The following is a 7,724-nucleotide window of genomic DNA, read 5'->3' on the forward strand; positions in this document are numbered from 1 at the left end:
ACCAACGACGACACTCACACAAACGACACAGGAAACACAGACAGAGAAGAAGACGTGCAAGAAGCACAAAGACAGGCGCTCCAAATCCTGCAGTGGAACTGCTGCACGATATCAAATAAACACCACCTCCTAATGGCAGATGCATACGAAAATAGTTGGGATGTCATCCTGCTACAAGAGACGGGCCTGCCTCAGGACACACAAACCCGCTTCTCAGGATACACTGCATACCACCTTCCGGCCATAGACAGACAGACAAGAGGCTGCTCCATCTTAGTTAAAAGCTGCATACCAAGCCAAAAGATCAACAATCCTGTCGACTGCGGTGATCGAACCGAGGTCCTAGGAATCACCCTCCAACTCCGCCACGGACCCATCCAAGTCTACAACATATACAACAACCTCGTGACACCCCTCGAGATCAGTGAACTCCTTGCCCTCTGCGCAACAACAAGTGTCTTCATCGGGGGAGACTTCAACGCCCATCACACCATCCTCGGATCAAGAAGACAGAACAGAGACGGGCAACATTTAGCTGAAGTAATCGCCAACGTTCCCGAGGCAACTCTCCTGAACACCATAGGAGAGCCCACACACATCCAAGGCGGTATCCTTGACCTCTCTTTTGCCTCTCCCCATCTCAGCCACGGGGCAAAGTGGGAGCTACATGACCACCTCGCCAGTGACCACTTTGCTACCACCATCAAAATCAACTGTGAAAAACCCTCCACCCCAGCACTCGTCCCCAGATGGAACACGAAAAAGGCAGACTGGCCGAGATTTAGAGAAGAAATCCTCCATCACCTAGCCCAGACAGAATCCGGCCTCACAGCAGATGACTTGGAACATCGGCTAGTTGACGCCTTCCACCATGCAGCAAACAAAGCCATTCCTAAAACGAAGAAACCAACACATAACTATAAAGATCGCTGGTACTATGATCAGAGAGTCAAAGAATATAACCACCGGATAAATCAAGCAAGAAAACTCAACCGAACACACAACACAGAGACCACAAGGGGACTCCTGCGTGCTGCCATCAGGACGGCGAGAGAGGGGAAAAAGGCAATAAAAACAGAAAAATGGCTGGAATGGTGCTCCGGCATGAACGCCCACACCACTCTCAGCGACCTCTGGAAGCACGTGAAAACTGCAACCGGCAAGAGGACACCGAGAGCACCTACACACCCAGACCCAGAGAGGGAAGCCGCCAGACTTCTACAAACTTACGTTCACAGAGCCAGCCCAGCGCAGCTCAGCCCCGCGTCCCTAGCCAAGCTTGAAGAGCAACGTCCAGCCCAAGACACCTTCATCCAACAAGCCTGTAGACAAAGACACCCAGCAGACACAGCCTTTACGCCCCGGGAACTGCAGAAGGCGCTACAGCCCAGACCCGACACTGCTGCCGGTGCGGACAAAATCACATACTCCATGATCAGAAAAGGAGGTGAAGCAGCACAAGATGAGCTCCTCAAAATAATCAACACCTCATACGCTACAGGACTTCTACCATCAGCTTGGAAAGAGGCAACCATACACCCAGTTCCGAAGCCAAGAGACCCAGGCAAAACAAGGCCAATCTCTCTGCTAAGCTGCTTTGGGAAGACAGCTGAGAGAATGGTCCTAAACAGACTACATTGGGTGGCTGGCCCACTACACGAAAACATTTTTGCCTACACTCGAAACATCGGAACAAGGGATTGCCTCTTTGACATGCTGACATCCATATCTGGAAGGAAGGCCGTAGTCATCTTCTTAGATATGGAAAAGGCGTTCGAGCTGGCAAACGCAAGAGCCATTCTGACAGCCCTCGCAAAGAAAGGAGTGGCAGGGAACCTGTTGGCATGGGTAAAAGACTTTCTCACTGGCCGAAAAGCACGGGTGCAGTTCCAGGGTCGCCTCTCCAACTACGCGACCTTTGAAAACGGCACACCCCAAGGAAGCATCCTCAGTCCACACCTGTTCAACACCCTAATGGAGGAGCTTGTGTCACTTCCACTCACTACAGGCTCCAAGATTCTGTGCTACGCCGATGACATTGCCATCATCACAACGGGGCCACTCCACCTCCGAAAAGCACAGAATGCCATCACCGCAGTCGCCAAGAAGTGCAACTCCCTAGGACTAAAAATAAACTTCGAGAAGACAAAGGCCATGTACTTCAACGGCGGGAGACCCCATGCACCCCTTCAAGTACAGCCCCATGAAATTGAATGGACAACCCAACATCCTTACTTAGGAATATGGATGGATGAAAACCTAGAATTCAGACGGCACGTGAGGTCCATACAAGAAAGAACCAACACCAGGCTCAAAGCTATGAGAGCCATCACTGCAACAGAAGGCGGTGCCAACTTTAAAGTGCTTAGGCTACTCTACATCCAGGCCATAAGGTCCATTGTAGACTACGCAGCCCCACTTCTAGCCACCATATCACCATACAAGATGGAGGACCTCGAGAAACTCCAAAATGAAGCGCTCCGCATCATGTTGGGGGCACCTCGCTGGACGAAGCTTGTCAACATGAGAGCGGAGGCCGATCTACCACTACTTGCCCATCGTATCCATGCCATGAACACCTCACTCCTTGCCAAGACACTTTCCCAAACCAAATACACAACAGCCGCCAGAAAAGTTCATCAGAGTCTCGCCCACAATGAAGAACTCTTTACCAAGAAAACTTGGGCACAGAAAATGGCTCAGGGCATTAAGACGCTACAGATGCAAACACCATTAACCGCAAGAACAACAGATGCCCAGCACCCCGACTATCAACCACCTCCTCCATGGCAAGAGTCTGATTATCACTTCTCTGTTACCAAACTAACTGCCAGCAAAAGATCTCTCAGCGCCGACGCCCTCGCAGCCCAAGCCCAACAAGCTCTTCACGCAGTGAATGACAGGAACATGGAGGTCTATTTCACAGACGGATCAGTGGACCCCAACACACACAGAGCAGCAGCAGCCTTCGTGCACCACACAGGAACAGGCATATTCCGCCTCCCCGACCACTCCTCCACCCTCCAAACTGAGCTAGCTGCCATCGGGAAGGCACTAGAAGATGCACTTCACAAACACAAAGACATCCTTATCCACACCGACTCGTTGGGCGCCATACAGTGCCTCCAGCAAACACACTCAGGAGACAACATACGCCTCATCACCACCATCCATGCCAACGCACAGGCCATCCGCCGAAGGAACAGGAACATCACAATTAACTGGATCCCCAGCCACACTAATATCACAGGAAACGATTTAGCAGACACTGCAGCGAAAGATGGACTCCTACTCCCTACTGTGACGAGCCACGTAGTACCATCCCGAGCGCAAGTCAGCAGCACCGCCAAGAAAACCTGCAAGCAATTATGCACCCAAGCAGTAAGAAGTCAGATTGCTGAAGGGTCACCAAGTGCAACCTGGTATGGCACAGCAACTGCAAACACCGCACCACCTGATGACACACTAACACGACGCACACGTACACGATTACACAGACTACGACTCGGTTACCACTGACTAGCCGAGCTCAACGATACACTACCACTCACATGCGAACACTGCGACACACCCTCGTACACACCCCTACGACACTACATTGAAGACTGCCCAAGCACAGCTCCGTTCCTACACAGACACGCACACGACGCACCACACATACTGCAACAAACAGACACCAACAGACTGATACAGATGGTGAATGCCTTTCGGCCACCCAGGTAAAACAACACTCTTTTTATTCCGAACAGTCTCCTCCTATGCTGCGATGGGGTGTCTCTGACACTCCGCTACATGCGAGTAAGTCAGACTCCCCCGAGCACAAAGGAAAGGAGGCTGGACACTTAACACTGGACAAGACACAGGAAAGACAGTATCCTCAAACCACAAGGAGTGTATCGACACTCCGCTATAGGCGGGCAAGTCAGACTCCCCTAGTGGCATGCAGACTTGTCTTCCTATCTCCTATCAACGGAAGCCACCTGTGGGCCGCCTTTAGGCTAAAAAGGCCCGCGCCACTCCACGAAGTGGCAATCTATCAGTCAGTCAGTCAGTCTGAGAAAACGCACACTCGTTCTCACAGCAGTACGGCGACACTATGCCTCCCAAAGCATCAGGAAAGGCTGCCAAGAAAGCTGGCAAGGCACAGAAGGCCATTGCCAAGGGCGACAAGAAGAAGAAGCGCAGGAGGAAGGAGAGCTACTCCATCTACATCTACAAGGTGCTCAAGCAAGTCCACCCAGACACTGGCGTGTCCTCCAAGGCCATGTCAATCATGAACTCGTTCGTGAATGACATTTTCGAGCGCATCGCTGCCGAGGCATCCCGCCTGGCACACTATAACAAGCGCTCCACCATCACCAGCCGGGAAATCCAGACCGCTGTCCGTCTTCTTCTGCCTGGTGAACTGGCAAAACACGCTGTTTCTGAAGGCACCAAGGCTGTTACCAAGTATACCTCCTCCAAGTAAACAGGCGGCCAGTATACTGCTGCCAGTATAAAATAATACCCGGCTCCATTGGAGCCACACTTCAAAAGGAAAAAAGATACGATATAGACAAATGCATTATTATTATAATTATTGTTATTATTATTAATATTATTATTATTATTATTTTTATTATTATTATTATTATTATTATTATTATTATTATTATTATTATCATTATTAATAATATTAATATTGTTGTTTTTATTATGATTATTATTATAATAATTATTGTATCATTATTATTATTATTATTATTATTATTATTATTATTATTATTATTATTATGCTTATTATTATCGTGATTATTATTCTGTGGAGATAAAGAAAAGATAAAAAAAAAATAGAGATAAAGAAAGATAAAAATTCTCCCAAGTGAAAGAGATATGGCCATGGAAGAGGGAATAATAATAATAATATAAAAAAAAAAAAAGGGGGGAAGGATATTGAGTTGAAAGTCGAAAGTTAATTATTAACCTGATACTGAAAGATGGAAAATAAATATTTTCTTCCACAAAACCAAACAGATTGTCTATGAAAATTCTTTAATGAAAGAGATGTTTGGCCCTAAAAAGGGCCTAGATATTGCTGTTATGAAGATCATTCGTGGATGACTTCTTAGGCACGCTCGCCACGGATGCGACGAGCCAGTTGGATGTCCTTTGGCATGATAGTCACGCGCTTGGCATGGATGGCGCACAGGTTGGTATCCTCAAACAGACCCACGAGGTAAGCCTCGGAAGCTTCCTGGAGAGCCATGACAGCAGAGGACTGGAAGCGGAGGTCAGTCTTGAAATCCTGAGCAATTTCACGCACCAGGCGCTGGAAAGGCAGTTTCCTGATAAGCAGCTCAGTGCTCTTCTGATAACGGCGGATCTCACGGAGAGCAACGGTTCCAGGCCTGTAACGGTGGGGTTTCTTGACACCTCCAGTGGCTGGAGCAGACTTGCGAGCTGCCTTTGTAGCAAGCTGCTTGCGGGGCGCCTTGCCACCAGTGGACTTGCGAGCCGTTTGCTTGGTACGTGCCATAGTTGTGGTAACAACAACTCACAACGAACACTCAGCTGAGTCTGCCCGCGCTTCCCACAAAATCCCTTTATATATGAATCGGGTGGGCCCGACGACTCCAACCCTGCCTTGTGATTGGTCAGAAACGTCCAGTGAGGCTCATCGCCCACGCAGTCACCGCATGAAAGATGTGATCATTATTGTTAGTCTAATTCATTTTGTTCTTATTCTTATTCTTATTCTTATTCTTTCTTCCCTCATTCATAACAAATCTTGGAAAATATACAGCAGAACTGACATGTCATTTAAAATTCTAAGACAATTAGCAAGAAAGTTGTGATATTCTTATTTTTTTCATTCTTTTTATTCTATTTTTTTCTTATTCTTGTCATAATTAATATTGTTATCTTTATTATTTTCATTTTTTTTTATTATTCTTCCTTATCTTATTCTTATTTATCCTACTTTTAGAGAGATGAGGCTTGTGCGGTCACCCATCCAAGTTCTGCCCGGACCCCCTGCTTAACCTTGCTGATCCCGCCGTCAGCTGATTGGTCAAGAGCGGAGAACAAGGTGTTGGGAGGGCTTATTTCTCTTATTCTTATTCTTTCCTGTATTGTTGTTGCATTGTTGTGCTGAAAATGTTGGAAAATATGCACTAAAATTAACCCTTCATTCATAATTCTACGACAATTAGCAAGAGAGATATATTATTACTTTTTTCCCTTATTTTTGTTCTTTTTATTCTTAATCTTCTTTTTTTTATTATAGTTGTTATTGTTATTTTATTATTTTCGTTTTTCGTTCATTCTCCTCATTCTTATTGCTATTTTTTTCTATTCTCAGAGAGATGAGGCTTTTGTGGTCACCCATCCAAGTTCTTCCCGGACCCCCTGCTTAACTGCGCTGATCCCGCCGTTAGCTAATTGGCCAAGACCGGAGAACTAGGTGTTGGGAGGCCTTCTTTCTATTATTCTTATTCTTTCTTCCCCCATTCATATCGTTGTATTGGAAATGTTGGAAAATATACAAAAGAATTCACCCTTCTATGACAATTAGGAAGAAAGACATGGGATGCTTTCTTTCTTTTTTTTTTATATTCCTTTATTGTAATTTTTCTTATTCTTGTTATAATAATTCTTACTGTTATCTTTATTACTTAAAATTTTCGTTCATTCTCCCTATTCTTATTCTTATTTTTTTTATTTATTTATTTTTTTTTCAGACAGATGAGGCTTGTGTAGTCACCCATCCAAGTATTGCCCGAAACCCCTGCGTAATCTCGACGATTTCATTTGACAATACCTATTTACTTATTTATTTATTATTATATTTATTAAAAAAAAAAAAAGAAGAAAAGAAGATGAAGAATAAGGTATGTAATCGAAATACTCTCTCTATACTGTAGCAATAGTTTAGCTGGATGTACTTGTATTGTGTCAAAAATACTTGCAATATCTGCAATTGTAACCTGCAGTGTCGGCATAATGCATAATTAAGCAATGAAAAGAAAAATTAATAAAAGAATAAATGAAAAAAAGAAAGAAAAAAAGATACAATTAACAATTAAATATATTAGCTACCCCTCTACGTTTCTTTATCACTGCAGAAAAATGGAAACATTTTAACGTAGACTTGTCAAAATTCAACTGAAATTAAGGGTTAAATAAGGATTGTCACCCCTTCCCCAGAGGATATTCATTGTCTTTTAATATATATATATATATATATATATATATATATATATATATATATATATATATATATATATATATATATATATATATATATATATATATATATATATATATATATATATATATATATATATATATATATATATATATATATATATATATATATATATATATATATATTCTTTTTATTTAAAGTCTTATTTAGAGAGAGAGAGAGAGAGAGAGAGGTAACGTCCTTGAGGATAGCAGCTCGTCTACGCTCCGCTCAGTGATCACCGTTAGAATGTAATTCCTCATTTCTTTAAAAAAAAAAAAAAAAAAAAAAAACAGAAACTTTATTTAGGGGGCTTGCTGGAAACAAACTACAATGGAGGAAAGAACAATATGTCTGCTATATGACCCACCCAGTTAAATTTTCAAGAAGCAAACGCAAGTTGGAAAATACGAGGAAGATAAATTTTCATTTATATACGTTTTATGGTAATTTCTGCCACGCCTTCCTCTAGAGATGAGCTAGAGATGAGATGTGAAGT

At 43.7% G+C, this 7,724-nt stretch overlaps 1 long non-coding RNA gene across 1 annotated transcript in view; it reads left to right on the forward strand.

Annotated features, from left to right (window-relative positions):
- The first annotated feature begins 7,375 nt into the window (after nt 1–7,375).
- LOC135108266 (uncharacterized) overlaps nt 7,376–7,724 on the forward strand; it is a 16,692-nt gene continuing 16,343 nt past the window's right edge. Inside the window, exon 1 of the long non-coding RNA XR_010272182.1 lies at nt 7,376–7,418. This is a non-coding gene — a long non-coding RNA (uncharacterized LOC135108266). The remainder of the gene's footprint in view (nt 7,419–7,724) is intronic.

Source organism: Scylla paramamosain, chromosome 17, assembly GCF_035594125.1.
Source record: "Scylla paramamosain isolate STU-SP2022 chromosome 17, ASM3559412v1, whole genome shotgun sequence".
NCBI classification, from domain to species: domain Eukaryota; kingdom Metazoa; phylum Arthropoda; class Malacostraca; order Decapoda; family Portunidae; genus Scylla; species Scylla paramamosain.